The sequence below is a fragment of the Carassius auratus genome, unplaced genomic scaffold, assembly GCF_003368295.1.
Source record: "Carassius auratus strain Wakin unplaced genomic scaffold, ASM336829v1 scaf_tig00214691, whole genome shotgun sequence".
NCBI classification, from domain to species: domain Eukaryota; kingdom Metazoa; phylum Chordata; class Actinopteri; order Cypriniformes; family Cyprinidae; genus Carassius; species Carassius auratus.
This window is the reverse complement of record NW_020527768.1, coordinates 83808-103652: the sequence shown is the minus strand read 5'-3', so window position 1 is coordinate 103652 and position 19845 is coordinate 83808. Positions and strand designations below refer to the sequence as shown.

The 19845-nt window shown below is 36.7% G+C and overlaps 1 long non-coding RNA gene across 1 annotated transcript in view; it reads right to left on the bottom strand.

Moving 5' to 3' along the window:
- Nucleotides 1–19845, bottom strand: part of LOC113092630 (uncharacterized) — a 30021-nt gene that overhangs the window by 8193 nt on the left and 1983 nt on the right. Inside the window, exon 2 of the long non-coding RNA XR_003287611.1 lies at nt 6407–6650. This is a non-coding gene — a long non-coding RNA (uncharacterized LOC113092630). The remainder of the gene's footprint in view (nt 1–6406; nt 6651–19845) is intronic.

The window sequence follows — 19845 nt, the reverse complement described above, 5'->3', positions numbered from 1 at the left end:
AGATCGGCACTTCGGAGCCTGTTCGCGACTCGGTTGATTCAGATCGGCACTTCGGAGCATGTTCGCGACTCGGTTGATTCAGATCGGCACTTCGTAGCATGTTTAAGATTTTTTTTAAATTCAGATCTGGACATCGAAGCAGGAAGTGTTTGTCAAACAGTTAATTGGTGATAAATGAGTATTTGGACTTGAGGCTTTTTTTTTACCTGTCGATTCAGCATGTACATTGACCCCACACACAAAGGGTGACCACCCGTCCCGCGTAGCGCGTGCGCGCACAGCGTTTGAAGCCCAATACATGAGTCCCACAAATTGAGACTGTGGCACACATAGCATAATCAATGCTTACTCCAAAAAAGTTGGTCGCTATATATGGAGTCACCAACCCGTCGATCGCGGTCGACAAGTCGATCTTGGAAGCATTTTAAGCATTTTAAGATTTTTCAAAATTTGAGAAAAAAAGATGCGAGCCTCCGGTGCGAGTCCGCTGACTGCGCGCGCACCTCCCGAAACAGATGATACATTTATACTTGACACAACTGTTTTAGACTGAAAACCAGACCATACAACTGATTTAGACGCGGGTGCCGGTGTGATGAGATGTACTAATATCCGTCTGCTCGGGCATGATTGTTTTAGGCCTGTAATTGATTGATTGTTGAGGTAATAGGGATGGCATGGTTCGCTGAAAAAAAAAAACGTTTGGTTCACCACACACGGTTCGGCACGCGCTTCAACTTAAATCTGACAAAGCATCTGTAATATCATCTGTAATATGGCTTGCTATAAATGGCACGTAAAAAAAACAGGGTTCAGCTAATAAATGTTTCTGTTGATGCATGCGCATTCTGGCTTCCCAGACATTACAAAAACATGAGAGAAAAAAAACCTGGAAATCATTTACTCTTGTTCAACGCGAATGCTGTATACGAGCAGTAATTTATTCCGTCATCACCTGGGTGCTGATATCTGTGTTTAAACTAAACTCATTTAAGCTTTTTCAGTTTAAACATTTAAGAGCCAGAGGCAGGGAGTTCGCGCGCGCAGTGAGAAGATTTGTGCATGCGCTCATCCGAAGCGCGCAAACCTGCGCCTCGGCACGCGCGCAAATATAAGATCTATATTGAGCAACTACAATTCATTTTAATCCTATAATTATATATTATAATTTATTTAAAGTGAATAAATTGTAATGAAAAATAAACAAAATGAAATAGCTAAAGTTCAAAATTATCGTATTTGGAAGAAAATTATTACATTTAACAATTAACTACATTTTGACACGACCTGCAAATTAACACTAGGAGCATGGTTGGACGGAAGCAGTGTGACAAAAATACTATCCCATAATTTTGCAAAGTAATCTGACAATAAATGTGGCACACCCAGATTTTCATATGCACACCCAGAGTCTCTTTTCTGGCTACGCTACTGAATTATACATAAAGAATATTGAGAAATCAACTATGGTAAAACAAACAAACAAACAAACAAACAAAAAACAAAAAAACCTGTCTTAGGTCGCTGTGGTATATTTTTTGCAATAGCAAAATATGAAAAAATCCTTGTATGGGTCAAATTTATACATTTCTATTTAGTAAAGTTTTTAGTAAATTTTGTACAGATTATGTTCCACGTAGAAATATCAAAACTTAATTTCTGATTAGTAATATGCATTGCTTTTGATTTGATTTGGTCAACTTTAAAGGCAATTTTCTCAGTATTTAGATTTTTTTTGCACCCTCAGATTCCAGATCTTCCAATAGTTGTATCTTGGCCAAATATGGTACAAACAAACCATACATCAATGGATAGCTTATTATTCAGCTTTCAGATGATGTATAAATCTCAATAAAAAAAAAAAAAACTGACACTTGAGACTGGTTTTGTGGTCCATGGTCACATATCCATATGCAGTTGAATATGATATGAGAAGAAATTTTCACTGGAGGAAACATTTTTATGAATTTTGGCCTTTAAATGAAGGATTGATGAAGGATTTGTTTGAACTCTCATTCCGACGGCACCCATTCACTGCAGAGCACCCACTGCTGAGCAAGTGATGAAATGCCAAATTTCTCTGAATCTGTCTCAGTGAAGAAACAATCTCATCTACAATTTTGATGTCCTAAGGTTGAGAACATTTTAAGCAAATACACAGTATATTTTTTAGGTGAACTATGTGAACAGTTCCAGCTGTGACCACCAGGGGACACACAATCACCACAATCCAACTGCTGTCTATGAAGTTTGGGTAGTTGATTTTCTCCAGTCTCTAATGCAAAAGACACTTACACAACAGGTTGTCCTAGATGTTTGTCATGTCAGTCTCACTTTCTGCTCTGCCAGTTTATGCAAAAGAGCAGCACAAAAAAGCGACAGAGGCTTCTTTCAGAGGCTTACCATCTGATTAGCCTTTTGCTTCATTTATTCGCAGCTTTACCAATCAATGGGAGATTGATTGAGCTTTTTTGTGCTCTTTGTGTTACAATTATCTGGAATTTGAGCCAGACAGGTTAATACCAGGATATAAAAGACTTCAGACAGTCCTGGGATTGAAAGTGGGACACTATTTTCCCTAATCTCAACATTACAGCTTCTTATGGTTATTGTTTAGAACTTCTCATTTACTTTGCATTATCTACTGCTGAGAGAGGACAAAGAGTTCATCTACCACTGTTCTACTATGATGCTTTACATTGGTAAAACTTTACAATAAATACCATAAGCAATATATTTTTACAGCATTAATTAACCTTTGTTAATGCTACTTACTAAAATGTTCATGTTAGTTCGGAGTGCATTAACTAAATGTTGAAATTAATATTAACTGAGATTAATAAATGCAGTAGAGGTATTGTTCATTGTTTGTTAGTTCATGTTTAACTATATTATAATGAATAATTCAACTGACAATGAAAAAAAAAATGCTAAAAAATCATTCACACTTAGGCCTTTCAAAACGTAGATTACTTTCTTTTTTTGCCTGAAAAGATTTGGAGAAATAAAAAAACCTGCCTTGTTCATGAATGGATCTCTGCAGTGTATGGGTGCCGTTTAAACTTTAGATCATCTCTTCTGGCTAAAATATGAGTCCATAATCCATTTTTCATAGTTCCTCACATAAAAATCAAGTTACATATTTGTTTTTAGAATTGTTTTGAACCATGTTCACGGTGTTTCATCTGTGCATATTTCTCTCCTGATTCAGACAAGAGGACTTTTTCCTCACAGGGAAAAGCAATATTATGTGATAAAATAAAAGCTCAAAGTTAAAAATGTCTTTTTGTTTATTACAAACGCACAGCTCTTCACTTCAAAAGATGTTAATTGATGGACTGGAGTCATGTAAATGTTTTTATCAGCTGTTTAGACTCATTCTGACGGCACCCATTCACTGGAAAGGATCCATTGGTGATCAAGTGACATATAATGTTACATTTTCCCTGATCTGTACTGATCTCATGCATCTTCAGTGGCCTGAGAATAAATAATTTCAGCGCATTTTAATTAGTAGTGATCTATTCCTTTAACAAATAAAACCTTCTTTTAAAGTGAAACATTTAAATTGATATATGATTAACGTATATTAATATAATTTATAGTAATATTTACACACCGTGGTAAAATCAACACATTGTGGAAGACTATTATATCTAAGCATACTTTAAAAATCATGTATAACGTCCAGAATACTGCTCATGTTCAGCCTCCTAACCATTTCCCTTCATGTTTCGGTTCAGTTCTAACCACAGGCCCTCAGCAGCAGTAAATCTCGGATGCAGGACGCTGGTTCTGCCTCACAGGGAATCTGATGGATCACTCTCACCCTGCATATAAGCCATGATCGAGAACACTAGTCCACCTAGCTCCCTGGAATACCAATAGGAAAACATTCATAGAGACTTCAGAATATTGAACTCCTGCAAAACTTCTCCTTAAACAAAAAAAGCTCCAAAACTTTTTGGGGATGTGGTACTATGGTAATGCCGTACATTTTTGTGACATGGTATAGGAAAATGGTAATCACTCAGTGTCTATTATGGTACATGGACTATTTCCTATCTAGGATTTTAAGTCACATTAAAAAAATATTTCATCAAAAAAAAACATCATGTTTTAGCCTGCACTAGTTCATTTTAAATGGTATAGTGTAATTTTTAGCACAAATGTTCCATGCTACTTTTTCATTAGTATTGGGTCATAAAATCAGCATGGATAATTATTATTATAAAAAGCATATTATAGCATAGGACATGACATGTAAAGGGTTGATATCTATTACTTTATGAGCATTATTTTTAGAGACAATAATAAATCGTTCTGTATAAGATTTTTATTCAAGATTTTACATGATTTTTATGAAATTGATACTTTAATTCAACAAGAATGGATGCTTACAACTTATCAAAAGTCACAGTTATGATCTTACAAAGAAATATTATATTTCAGATTAATGCTATTCTTTTAAACCTGCATCACAGGAATTATTATTATTATTATTAGAAAACAATATTAAAATAGAAAAAAAGAAAATGTATATTTAAATAGTTATTTTAAATTGTAAAAATTATTGTAAAAATATTTTACAATACTGCGTTTATTGTATTTTTCATCAAATAAATGGTGAGAATAACAGACTTCTTGCAAAAACACTAGAAAATCTTTCTGAGCCCAAATCTGTGAATATTTGTATATATTTGTCCAGTATATGGGTCTATAAATTAAACAAATACCTGTATATATGAGCAAATCAAAAAGTGATCGAAATAGAGCAAACATAGCACGTATATCAGGGTTTGTGTGTGTGTGTGTGTTGGCATGGTTAGTGGGAGGATGTGAATCCAAGGCTATTTTGCCAGTGTGGAGAAATTCTGTATTAATAATGCAATGTTGTGATTGGATGCACTCAAGCCCCATTACTCATCGCTGAGCTGATATAGCTCACCAGTAGTGTGAAGGTCACTTCACATAATGTGCTGGCTGCTTTCGCCGATAAAGTCTGCTGTTTTGTCACCTAGAGCAAAACTGCATCTTAGTGTGGGGTACAATTTAATGCCTTAATATGAGTTCCCTATCTAACTTGCTGTATAAGTTCCACTGCTCAATATTACATACAAATACAAATCCTGCCCAATAAGTTCAAATCTCATAATTGGCAATAAAATTGGTACTTTTTGCTTAAAAGGAGCACTATATTCAATGAATATATGCATCAGCTCCTCACTATCTAGAGAGAGTTATGGTAGATTAAAACCTTGTCAAATAATTTCTCACAGGTTTCCGTAATGTTGGAAGTGGAAAATGAAATTTGTGTAAGAATCGTTGTGTTTTATGACGCCTTTTTAAAAAATAGATGGAAATGCTTAAGGCCTCCATTTTTAAGAGACTTCAGTACTGTATATAAAATTATTTTATAGTCTTGTGGTCCTAGAATCTGTTCAGCTCTGGAAGATAAAACTGAATAATTTTTAATTATTTAGAGGCATTTCATCATGTTTCTCAAGTGAGTTATGTGACATATGCATATACCCTGATTTAATTACATAGATTAAATTGGCAACATTAAAAAGATTCTTCACCTACAAAAATGTACTCATCCTCAGGCCATCTAATATTCAGTTCAATTCAAGTTTTAGATGAGTTACAACAGATTTGAAAAGATCTAGTACAGCTCACCAATGGATCCACAGCAGTGAATGGGTGCCGTCAGAATGGGAGTCCAAACAGCTGATAAAAACATCACAATAATCCACAATTAATCCACACCATTTCTGTCCTTCTGTAAGTAAATATCTCTGTATTTGTGAGAAACAAATTCATAATTTTAACTTTAAACTGTGGCTTCTTGGCAAAATACGAGTCCATTTATAATAATGCTTTATCCAATGAAAAAGTCAATCCCCTGTTGTCCTCTCACATCAAAATCCTCCTACATTTTTGTTTGGATCTGTTTTGGACCGGTTTAGCTTGGAAACAGTGCTTTCACTGTCTGTGCATATTTCTCTCCTGATTCAGACAAAATGAGTTTTTCACTGGAGAATGCGCTTTGTTTCTATCCAACAAGCAGCTTTTTACTTACATTGCTTGTGATTTATTGTGATGTTTTTATCAGCTGTTCGGACTCATTTTGATGGCACCCATTCACTGCAGAGGATCCGTTGTTGAGCAAACGATTTAATGCAAAATTTCTCCAAATCTATTCCAGTAAAAACATACAAACAAACAACTTCACTGAATACATCCCATACTCTGAAAGTACGAGGATATCTTATATGCACTGTTTAGGTAGTCACTTTTGAGATTACAGCTGTGCAGTGGTGTGTCTCTCTCTCCTCCACTCCACTCAGCTGCTTTGAATCCCATCATTAGAAACCATTAGAGAGGAAAATCTGTGTCACCTCACCGTTCTAGCAGCTCAGTCCCATGGCTTCTCCAGAACTGATGTGTGTCACTCTACTGTTCTCCACTCACACAGAATATCTTCATCTCATCGGTCCACTGCAGGATCTCATGATTTATTACTCTCACAGCTTCCATGCTAATTTCCCTGGTGCTTGGTCACTGCAGCTCTACATTTTCGTGTTCCATACACATCCCTTGTAGCAGCTCCGGTCCTCTGTGTTTTATGACGAAAAGCAAGACTTTGACTGCAAGAATAAAAGAGGAATTCTGAATAAATCTTTTGAAAGAAATACTTGATCTAAACTTTATTACATACAATTCCACAGGGTCCAAAATCTGAGGCCGCGCTGAAAATCTGGGATACAAAATCTAATTTAAAACGTGAGACTTTGAAAGTGGGTTAAGATTCTGCACTACTTCTCTGTCACCATTCAAGTAAGTGAATGTCTGATGTTATTGCTCCTGAAATTTCACGCACACTGTTATGCAATTTTGAAACTTTTGAAGAGTAGTGTATAGTCTTTTATTTTATGAGTAAATAAAATCAATCACATCTGAAGCAGGAGCAATTCATAATGCCTATCAAAACTATAACAATAGGAACTTTACATAAATAATTTCCATCAATAGAAAGACATTTTAGTTGCTCACGGGAAGAGCGTAAAACCCAAGCCGAAGCAGATTTTCTGAGTAAAACACATTAAATTCAATGCTGCAATTTGCGTATAAATGGTTTACACTGAAAGCCATTCGGCTTCTGCTTCATAAATGAGACCAGATTAACATAAAAGGACCCATAAAACGGAAATAGCCCACATCCAGGGTTTTCAATCAGGGCTGTATCAAGATACATAGTATATAAACAAAATTATCTTAAAACCTTCCTGAAATTGGCATCTATTTGAATGAACATTATTTAATGAACTGAAAAGCATTCACGTTTTTAAATAAACATTATAATGTGTTACAGTGAAAATCTAGATTTTTTATTATTATTTCAATCAACATTTTATGAAGGTTCCATCTATGAGAATGGAAGTCAGCTCTATAATACATCATCAACATCATCATCCCCACACTGATTTTCTTATCATCTTTGTTCATTTGATGCTGCCATGCAGATGTGACATTACAAAGGTGACAGTTTTCAAAGCATCTCCATCGATTTCTGGGATTTGTTCATTTATTCATCAGGACTGCTGGGACTCACTTCACAGAAGCAAATGATCACTGGAGGAGGACATTTGAAGATTATTTTTCAAAGTGTACAGATCGAGTGGTAATATTCAAGAAAAAAAAACTTTATGAAAAAAAATTGTGGCAGATTAGAAACGCAATATTTAGTGTTTCTTTGTAAACATTTAGGTGCAATTCTATGCGCTTTTATGTAAATATTTGGCCTGTCAATATTTGCACACTTATATATACACACCTGATATACATATAAACTACCTGTAATATACTTTATATACCTGACATTATTTCCAAACAAATATCTGTGAGAGAGAGAGAAAGAGACTGAGGTGCAGGTATAAGTAATTAAGTATGTGAGTGCGTTCCTTTGCAATATAATAATCAAAACAATTATTCCAATAAAATGCAAACAGAACTAGATATTTCAGAGGTTTATGGATATCTGAGCAGCAGAAAAAGAGCAAATGAAACTGATTCTCTGTCTCATTCTGTTTTGAAGTAGTGTTCCTTCACTAATTGTTCATTCCTCCTCATCATCCACATTTGACATTGCTTTTAACTCATCTCTTATGTAGTTAATTCCTTTTCTGTGTCTTTTTTCCCCTTCTATTTCTCCACTGAACAAACTCATCCCACTTCCAGCCTTAACATATCTTATGAAATATATATGCACTTATACAGCAACATCACATCTGAAGTCAAATGATCTAGTTTATAATGAGTTTGGACAAAGACAGTGTGGGAAAGGCATTTAAAAAAGGATTTTGACATCGAAATGGGTTTTAGTGAGGGGAAATATAACAGTTAGTTTCTTAGATACACTTGATTGAATCTTGAAACAAATGGAATATCCCTTTACTCTAATGAAACAAAACCCTCCCTTTGCAGTAAAACTATTTTTAATGGACCAAAGGAGGAAATAAAACCTGAATATTGATTACCTAGGGAGGTGGTACATTCTCTAGTCTAGGTGACTTTTTATTTTATTTAATGGGATGCTGTGGAGTGATGTCAAGATGTCATTCCCCTGTACAGTGATGTATTAAATAGTGCACCTGCGCATTTGGTACTGTTGCCATGAGCAACGGTATTTGGCCAATCACAAATGCAAGTGTCAAATAAACAAAAACACCTGCAAGTGATTAAAAATAATCAGGGTGAATACAAAAGGGGCGATGACACCAAAGAAGGATGAGCTTTGTTAGAAAAATGATGTGCCATCACATCTTTTTATAGTAATCATGGCTTTTACAGCCATGCCAAGAACATGAACAAAGATGAATATATATGCTAATAACTTTCCACGAGTAGGCTTCTATAGATCTTCTAAGTCCCTCTTTTGCATTACAAGCAAACAAGCTGCACTTCCGTCTTACAGCAGAAGCTGGAACAGCAGCACACTTTTGCTTTTATACAACAGTTCAATAAAATTAATATTGAGTAACTTATACTTTAGATACAGTTTTGCTTGCTTTGTTTTTGCTACATCAGTTAATTACAAAGCCACAGTGTGAACTCAAATGTAGGGCTAAATACAAAATGTATCTAAACAACAAACATAGTGGATGTATTTCAGAATGAAAAAGCATTTTAAGCTATTGTGTTGACTGAATAGATGGATTCAGTGAATCATACAGTTTCTTTCATAAATAAATTAGTGTTTTTGAACATCAAGAAAAAGATCAGTGTCGTTTAAATACAGGTGCTTGTCGCCACCTACTGGCAGAATGTTATAACCTCATTATGACGCTTGATATTGCAAATATTTCTCATTTTATTTTAATCTAAACAAACTGATTTGTATCCAAACACTTTTACCATTTACCTCTCTTAGAAGTTATTCTTCTAGTTACTAGCTAATGAATCAGAAAGCTGGTTGTGGCCAGAAGGGTTACAGCAACAGACGGAAAATAACATTAATTAAAATTTGCTACCTATTAGATTGTTTTTTTGTTTATTAATGTCTACACCTACCCCAAACCTAAACCCAACCTTACAATAATACAAATACATTAGTTGTTATTTAGCATGACCAAAATTACACATTATTAATGTGAGCATGCTTCAAGCCCCAACCGAAGAAGTCTTGCACTTTCACAAAAACACATCGCAAAATAAATTGTATAAGTTATTAGCAACTTTCTTTCCAAAAAGAAAAAGAAAATAAAATGGCTAGAAGTCTGATAATCACATAGAAAGAAGGCTTCTGTCTTGTCTCCGGTGAAGATAAGCTTGGCTGCAATCAGCTGACTTTCTTTGGCACTTGATGAGAATGAATAAACATACGTCGAACCCAATCAATTGCTTTCTCCTGCCTATAAGAGTTTAACAAAGAGAAGCACCCCAGTGCCCTTGTTGTGGCTGTCTCTGACAGTAGCTTGCTATTTCCAGCGCTCGTCTGTGAGATATTCATGTCTTTAAGTATATCACTAATAATTGTTATTGGGCTACAGGATTTCCTCACATTATCCAATAGCCACAAAACGTCTCTCTCTATATATGACTGTGTTCAAAATCAAAAGTAGTGGACAGTAGCGTAGCCAGAAAAGAGACTGGGTGTGCATATGAAAATCTGGGTGTGCCACATTTATTGTCAGATTACTTTGCAAAATTATGGATAGTATTTTTGTCACACTGCTTCCGTCCAACCATGCTCCTAGTGTTAATTTGCAGGTCGTGTCAAAATGTAGTTAATTGTTAAATGTAATAATTTTCTTCCAAATACGATAATTTTGAACTTTAGCTATTTTATTTTGTTTATTTTTCATTACAATTTATTTAGTTTAATTAAATTATAATATATAATTAAAGGATTAAAATGAATTGTAGTTGCTGAATATAGATCTTATATTTGCGCGCGTGCCGAGGCGCAGGTTTGCGCGCTTCGGATGAGCGCATGCACAAATCTTCTCACTGCGCGCGTGAACTCCCTGCCTCTGGCTCTTAAATGTTTAAACTGACAAAGCTTAAATGAGTTTAGTTTAAACACAGATATCAGCACCCAGGTGATGACGGAATAAATTACTGCTCATATACAGCATTCGCGTTGAACAAGAGTGAATGATTTGTCCAGGTTTTTTTCTTCTTTCTCATGTTTTTGTAATGTCTGGGAAGCCAGAATGCGCATGCATCAACAGAAACATTTATTAGCTGAACCCTTTTTTACGTGCCATTTATAGCAAGCCATATTACAAACGATATTACAGATGCTTTGTCAGATTTAAGTTGAAGCGCGTGCCGAACCGTGTGTGGTGAACCAAACGTTTTTTTTTTTTCAGCGAACCGTGCCATCCCCATTATCTAAACAATCAATTAATTACAGGCCTAAAACAATCATGCCCGAGCCGACGGATATTAGTACATCTCATCACACCGGCACCCGCGTCTAAATCAGTTGTATGGTCTGGTTTTCAGTCTGAAACAGTTGTGTCAAGTATAAATGTCTCATCTGTTTCGGGATCTGCGCACGCAGTCAGCGAAGGCTCGCACCTCCCAACTCGCACCTTTTTTTCAGATTTTGAAAAATCTTCGCGATCGACTTAAAATGCTTCCAAGATCGACTTGTCGACCGCGATCGACGGGTTGGTGACTCCAGATATAGCGACCAACTTTTTTGGAGTAAGCATTGATTATATTGTGACACAGTCTGTATTTGTGGGACACATGTATTGGGCTTCAAACGCTGTGCGCGCACGCGCTACGCGGGACGGGTGGTCACACCCTTCTAGAGTGTGTCCGAACATGCACCTTTGTCTGTGGGTCCATGTACATGCTGAATCGACAGGTAAAAAAAAAGCCTCAAATCCAAATACTCATTTATCACCAATTAACTGTTTGACAAACACTTCCTGCTTCCATGTCCAGATCTGAATCTAAAAAAAAAATCTCAAACATGCTACGAAGTCCCGATCTGAATCAACCGAGTCGCGAACATGCTCCGAAGTCCCGATCTGAATCAACCGAGTCGCGAACAGGCTCCGAAGTGCCGATCTGAATCAACCGAGTCACGAACAGGCTCCGAAGTCCCGATCTGATTCAACCGAGTCGCGAACAGGCTCCGAAGTGCCGATCTGAATCAACCGAGTCACGAACAGGCTCCGAAGTGCCGATCTGAATCAACCGAGTCGCGAACAGGCTCCGATGTCCCGATCTGAATCAACCGAGTCGCGAACAGGCTCCGAAGTGCCGATCTGAATCAACAGAGTCGCGAACAGGCTCCGAAGTGCCGATCTGAATCAAGCGAGTCGCGAACAGGCTCCGAAGTGCCGATCTGAATCAACCGAGTCGCGAACATTCTCCGAAGTGCCGATCTGAACCAACGGAGTCGCGAACATGCTCCGAAGTGCCGATCTGAATCAACCGAGTCGCGAACAGGCTCCGAAGTGCCGATCTGAATCAACAGAGTCGCGAACAGGCTCCGAAGTGCCGATCTGAATCAACCGAGTCGCGAACAGGCTCCGAAGTGCCGATCTGAATCAACCGAGTCGCGAACAGGCTCCGAAGTGCCGATCTGAATCAACCGAGTCGCGAACAGGCTCCGAAGTGCCGATCTGAATCAACCGAGTCGCGAACAGGCTCCGAAGTGCCGATCTGAATCAACCGAGTCGCGAACAGGCTCCGAAGTGCCGATCTGAATCAACCGAGTCGCGAACAAAAAAAATATATATATATTCTAAGTTAACAACAATAGCCCAAGTTTAGTAAACCATTTTTTATTGAGACTATATAATTCTGCATCTATTTTTAGGTGTGCCAGCTGCCACTGTGGGTGGCACAGGCACACCCTGGCACACCCGTGGCTACGCCACTGGTAGTGGAGATGCAGCCTAGTCAGTCAACGACAAAAGAGGGCTAATGAAGTTCTATTACATCACTATCCGTTTTGGAATGTCAGTGGTTACATGTGCTTGATCTCAGATGAACACTTGAACCATTAATAATTGCATGATTTGAACTCATTTAGGGTCAGCTTTGTCATTTAAATTCACAAAAGCGGAGTAGAATTTTCTAGTTCTCAACTAATACCAAAAAACAGGTGAACATGTTTTTGCTCTATTCTCGGTGCATATCCATAATCTTAACCAGCAGGTGTCCTCAGTGTGCAGAGCTCAGTGTCTTTGAAACTGCATGATTTCGCCAGCAAACTGATTCATTAATTTGAGGCTTCGATAGTATGTTAAAAGAACAGCATTTATTTGAAATAGATTAAAAATGTTTATTTTTTTTTATTTTAAGCTTTTATGAAATATATGAATATAAGTACTAAGATATTTTTTTTCTTAACCCAAATTTGCAAAAAATAATGCAGCAAAAATGTTTAACATTACAAAGAATAATGTTTCTTAACGAAATCAACATTTGATTTCTGAAGGATCATGTGACGCTGAAAATTGGAGTCATGATGCTGAAGATTCAGCTATGTGTCACATTTTAAAATGCATTCAACTACAAAAAAAAAGCATTTAAATTGTAATAATATTTGACAGTATTACTTTATTTTGAATTTACCATGCTTTAATGCGGTCTTACCTATACTGCCTTGGTATTATCAGCGTTCAGACAAAGCCAGATTAACATAGAATAAAATCAAACAATGGTTTAAAACACAAAGGAATTATTCTGTACATTTTAACAAGGTTGGTGTGAAGGTTCTTCACTTAAAATCCTGGCAGTCATGTAAACAGATCAATCTACAGAGAATCAGAAGCAGTTCAGAGGTCAGTCTGACCTTTAGTTATCTGTCTCTGGCCTCTTCTCTCGTGCATGCTTCAGCACACGCTGAAACTATACAACTTGTCTGCATACTAACACATCTGAGCTGCTCAGACCTGCATCTTCATCCCTGCCATTCCCATGCAGCCTGATGAATAATCTGGGAGAGTAATGTATGCACATTCTTATGACATATTTGGCGTCTTCTGTTTTGTCAAAATACTGGCAGGGTGGCAATGCAATTTCATCTTTGCATTCATAGTCATAGATATCTCTGATGCACTTCATATACATATTTCAAGTAATCAATGTCAGCGTGTAGAGTCTTAATCTGATTGATTGTCATGGTGAAAATGAAATGGGGAAATTGTTTTTGCCAATTTCTTATTTGCACTGAGAAAATGGTAAATGCCGCTCAGTTAACAGAAATCCATTAGGAGTATGTGAGGAAATGCTAATGCTTCACACTAGCCTTTGTCTAGAAGATTTAGTTTCATTTGAGTTATATGCACATTCAAATAACAGCGAGTTGAAACGTACAGAACACACAGGCAGAAATGTGGCTAGAGGCCAAAATGGGTTCCATGGCCAATAAGCAGCCATCTACAGCAACCATTTTTTTTCTTTGATTTTCTTTTCTTTACGATTCTAGCAGGATTGAATTTTAATACAAAATTATTTTAATACACAGATATGGAATATTTTTGTGCATGCATTGTTGTTCTGTGATATAATGGCTCTTTCAGAATTGTATGCATATAATTTTATGTAGAGTTTTGAATTTTATTTATGTCACTTTATGTATAGTTATTTCCGTTCCTTTGATTTAAAAAAATAAAAATAAAATTATTAAATCACGGTTTAAGATAGAAATATTCACAAAATGCCTGATTAAAAGAGATCAACTTATTATATTTTTTATAAACAGTTTATTTATTTTGGTTTTAGTACAATGACAACATAAAATAACATTTTCATTAAAAATTATATATAACAACCAAAAATAATCAAAATGTATGCCCTGGAGGTACTGTATGGTGAGCGTAATTCCTCGAAGTACAACATGTTCCTGGAACAACATTCCAATCAGTCAATCGGAATAGAGATATACCTTCAAGGTTAGGGGTTTCTACACACTTGTTAAGCAGCTATCATTTCACACTGATTTTAGGAATAAATTATGTGTAGGGTTAGGTTTAGGGGTAGGGATTGGGTTATGTTTTGGACAATAAAGTTGATCCAGGAACATGTCTTACTTGGCAGAATCACGGTGACCTTAAGCAGATGGTGGGCCAGACAAATTTTGCTATCTGGGAATGCCTCTAAATGGCCATTGCATTCAAAAGCTTTTGAGAATTGTGCGTGATTGTTGTGATGTGCAGCACTGTATAAACGTGGAATTGGGCTACTCTAACACGGTTGCCGTGGGTTGTTTTTGATGTCCATGGGTTGAAGCGACCCCAATAACTTCATATTTAGCCCCTGGAGTGTGCATTTACCAGGGGATCCCTGCCTAAAAAAAAAAAAACCTCTATTTTACACCCTGGAGCATGATTTTTACTAAGGGAACCCACCACGAAATGCGACTGGGCAGGTTTTGTTGTGAAAACCTGGCAACCCTGGCACCAGCCAAAGGGCAAATGCAGATTTGATTTTAGCAGTTGTTAACGTGCCACACTGAACCCAATCTCGGCTGTTTTTTTTTTTTTTGTCTTTTGAAAGCTGCATTCAAAATCCACTTGGCTCAAAAATCTGAGGGGGCACATGAGAATGGGCATTGCGCCACTGTTTGGGGGTTAATTTTTTCATCTGACACAGACAAGTAAAATAAAATTGTCGGTTTTAACTATTTAATATCTTGGTAGAGCAAACATTCAGCAAACATTCAGATGTAGCTAATGTACATTTTTGTGAACACACCCACTTTTGACCCAGAAATTAGATGCTAATTGGTAAAAATTAGCCTTTTTACATGAAAATGCAATACCATTCAAAAGATTGGTATGGTATGATATATATATATTTTTTTTTTTGAAAGAAGTATTTTATGCTCACCAAGGCTGCATTTTGTCACTCAGAACTGGATCTATCTGGAATCAGTTTTCTTTAATCAAAATAAACTCAGGTACACACTTTTCAGGGTCTTGGGAAACAAAACATGATAAACAGAACCACCACTATAAAAAAAAAATCTAAACAAAACAAAAGACAAAATCTGTAAAGACTAACTGAAGATGAGAACTTAATGCCTCATTGCTACAAACAAACAATAATTACCTTCAAATATAGAAAAAATCTTGCTGACCCAAAATTTTTAACAGCAATGTTTATATTATAGCCTTTATATTATAGGGGTTCCTAGCATTAGAAATATTGAAAACCCATTCTAAAAAGAGCGATCCCGTTTCTAAGCTATTTTATTAGGGGGCAAGCATTGACTACAAGTTTATGTACACCTGAATGTTTCTGTGTTTGCGCAATGCTCTCTCTCTCTCTATAAGTGATGTGTGGGTTTGTGTGTGTCAGTGAAAGCAGTGCATTAATACAGAACGGTGATCAAACTGACATCGAATGGTTTTAATGCATACCTGCCAGCCAAGCAAAATCAAGTATTCACACAGGCCATGGTATATTGGGAGTGAAATAGCACAAAAAATTTAACTTTACTTGAACAGTTTTGCCTTCTCTTTGATATTTGTCACTTTATTTTGCCTTTCTTTGAACACTATGGAAATGTGATATTCATCTTTCTAACTTGTAGGTCTTCATTGGGTAAATATTGGAACATTTGAATCAATAAGTAAACATCCAGGCTCTCCCGTTTGCCAATGCTTTGACTGCTAATTTGGCTAGAATCAATCAAACCGGCTTGTATTTAGACACATGATCTGTATCTTCCAGCAGCTGTTGCTTGAATGGAACAAAAAATGTGAAAAACAATGCAAATGGCTATTTTTCACATTCTGACAAGAACAATATAGAAACTGTAATCGTTTAAAATTTTCTCTGTGAATGTTAGAATGCTTTGGTCTGCTTTGGATCTTATAGTAATATGCTCTATGTTTTTTTTGACTCCTCGTTACAATTGGGGCTCCCTTCTGACTGTTGTTGTGGTATCTCGCCACGTCCCTACATCTGTTTGCTCGGCAGCATTTCAAAGTCAGAGGCAACCAGCTGTTACCATCATCTTCAGCGAAGATGTTGTCCACAAGCTGTATCTATTCTAATCTGGACTGATTACATGGTGATTAGAATGCAGGACTTTAACTCGGTCCACTAACTGAGAGCCCAATAGCATCAACAAAAGCCAGACTGTCCATTTGTCCTGCAGCTGGATGAGCTGGAGGGTGATTCTTCTTCCTCCTGGAACTGAAGAGCAGGTGCAATCATGCAAGCAGAATATAAATATGTTTCTAATGATCTTCAAAAACTTTTCATCTTTTTTATCTTGAGTGTACTAGAATATGTTGACATACTTTAATGTTGAAAAAATTTTTTTTTCAAATACTGTACAATATTGGAGGTCCTCTATGCCCTACCTCTCTCAAACGGGTCATTTTCTACAAAGTCCCCCCTTCGGACAAGCACAGTCTGCTCTGATTGGCCAACTGATCCAGTGCATTGTGATTGGTAAATTGGATTTGAGACTTTAGTCTTTGCAACTTTACAGACCTTCTTTATGCACCAAGAGCTTGTAACACTCCAAAGAGAAAGGAAAAACAAATTTGAAAACAAATATTTGGCAAATGTTTTTGAGTAGAGGTTTGATCTCGTATCTACCTAATGTGAGAGTCTGCAATAATGCGGTTTGACCAGTGTGGCGCTGTAGCGCAAGACTGTATTACAGCTCTCCTGATTCAGTTCAAAAGAAGAAGACAGTACATCAGTTAAAGGGATAGTTCACTTTGAAAATAAATTTGGTTATGTTTTAGCTTACCTCAAGGGCATCCAAGATGTAGGTGTCTTTGTTTCTGCAGAAGTTTCAATTTTGATATTTTTAGGTCAAACCGTTCTGGTCTGTCACTCATATATTGCAGGTCTATGGTCACCACCTCAAACAGCATGCACAGAGAAGTCCAAATTAAACCATTCCCCATCTTAAGTACACATTGATGACCTAAGACACAAAACGAGCGGTTTGTGTGAGAAAATGAACAGTATTTATATCGTTTTTACCTCTTATACACAACCACATCCAAGTGATCTGAGGGCACGTGTGCTTCCTGGTGTGTGACGTGTGACACGTTCTGGATTAGTCCATATTATACTAGTTATATTACTTAGCTAAACAGGTTACACTTGTGCTAAATTGGCTGATTATCTGATCGTGCTCCTCCCGAACCTTGTTAATAAAACAGAATTTTTTTATTCATTCATGTAACTGATGACAGATTATAAATGTTAGTAAACCAGCGCCTGAAAGTGTAAAACACAGCTAACACTCTGTACTCAGTCTTTCACAGTGTTTGGAATACTGTTCTTTTAAACGGCGTTAGGTAACAACGTTATTTTTTCAGTAACGGGGTTATCTAATTAATTACTTTTCCCGTCATTATAACGCCGTTAACATTACTGGACGTTAAATGCGTTGCGTTACTATGCATTGATTTAATAACTGTATAATCCGAACGCACCCCTGGCTCACACAGCTAGTGAGGAGGTGGGTTAATAACGAGATAAGTGATTATGTTTGGCTAAGGCAGAGTCATGTGTTTCATGGTAGCTAATCAGAGCCAGTGTTTTTACACACATGCCAGCACACATGCCAGCAGCGCCTCACACACGCAACAGCTAAACAGATTCGCAGAAGCAGCATCAAAGGTGGCAAGTCAGGTGCAATCCGATGAAAAGTTGGCATTTTCAAGGTGGAGATATAAGCACTATACTTCAAATTCATTGAGGTCAAAGGCAAGAACCTGCGTGTAATGTGTGTATTATGTCCAGGAGCAAAGACTTTGTCAACATCTGTTGTAAGCAACTCTAATGAAGCATCTCACAACGACACACGCACCTACAAAGCTAGTGGCCAAAAAAACACTTTTCTTACAAAGATAATACTTGAAGTGCAGGATAAAACTCTTGCTGTCTGTTGACGTGCAATAAATATAGAAAGTTATGTACGAACACCTGTCTATTCTACTCATTTCAACTGACTTGTTAAAACTGCTCAAAAAATACAAATTCTTTGACATATAGCAACTTTTTTTTTAAAAACAGTAATGCAAATAGTTACTTTCCCTGGTAACGAGTTAGTTCTATTATAGAGTAATTCAGTTACTAACTCAGTTACTTTTTGGAACAAGTAGTGAGTAACTATAACTAATTACTCTTTTAAAGTAACGTTCCCAACAGTGATGTTTCATCTGATCAGGTCATTGCTCAAATGAAATAATCCCACTGGTGTAAACGGGGCAGATCAGTGAGGTGAGTGTGTTTTATATGTTCTGCAGCAGTGTGTGACATACTGACTCTGAACCGTGTGCTTATGCTGGAGTGGAGAAGACTGGATCGATAGCAAATTAATAGCCATGGCTCTTGTTTCCAATTGCACTAACCGTAAATTCTTATTCTATTTCTGTCTCTCTCATTTCTTTTTGTACTGGCATTGTTTATCTAATTTTAACTTTCTCTCCCACAAACACATATACTGTAATACATGTATAATGTTACAAACAGGGCTAGGTAGATTACTTAGAAAAACTGTAAAAATTGTAGTTAGTAACATAATGGGGAATTCGTAGCCTAATGCTTAGAGTTGATTTTCCCAAACTGGGGTTTGTGAATTTAATGAAAGGCTAATAATGAAATAAATCATATACAATGACCCAATGCAAAATTAAAACAAGTTATTAAAAAATGACATCAATAAAAATAAAATATTTTATTTGTTGCGTGTCATGTTATCATTAACTAACAGAGAACCATGAAAATGCATATGTGATACTTGGTTATTAAAATAATTTTAGTGCTGGGCAACAATAAAGTTTTTTAATCGCAATGAATCGCATGACTTTTCTGTGATTAATCGCATTGTTATGCACAAAATTCAATAATGAATTCAAAATTAGTTTTTGGTTTGCAAACATTTTAAACAGACAAAGTGCTTCATAGTCAAAATCATAGTAGCAGTTAAAATATTTCTTGTAAATCTCAACTTAAAAATGACTGTAATCAAATTAAATATAAAAGCAAAGCTATTTGCCACTGCCAGGGCATTAAAATTTTTATAGAAAATATTTTATATTTTTATCATAGAAAAACAAGTTTTGATCAGAGTCCAGAGCCTCGAATATAACATTACAACAGGCAACTTCTGAGTAGAGTCCTGCATTATCACAGGACCCACAGGACATAACGCTACAGAGTGCAGCACGGGTCAACTCTTGATGGGCGAGTGCAGACAGGTAGAGACCCATGTGTGTGGGATGTGGGAGAAAAAGGGTGTTTGGCCGGTTCATTTGACTAGTGATCTCTCAGTGCCATCCTCAGTTGTGGTTCCTTTAGCCAGCCCTGGTTCAGTTGGAAGAGATGGGC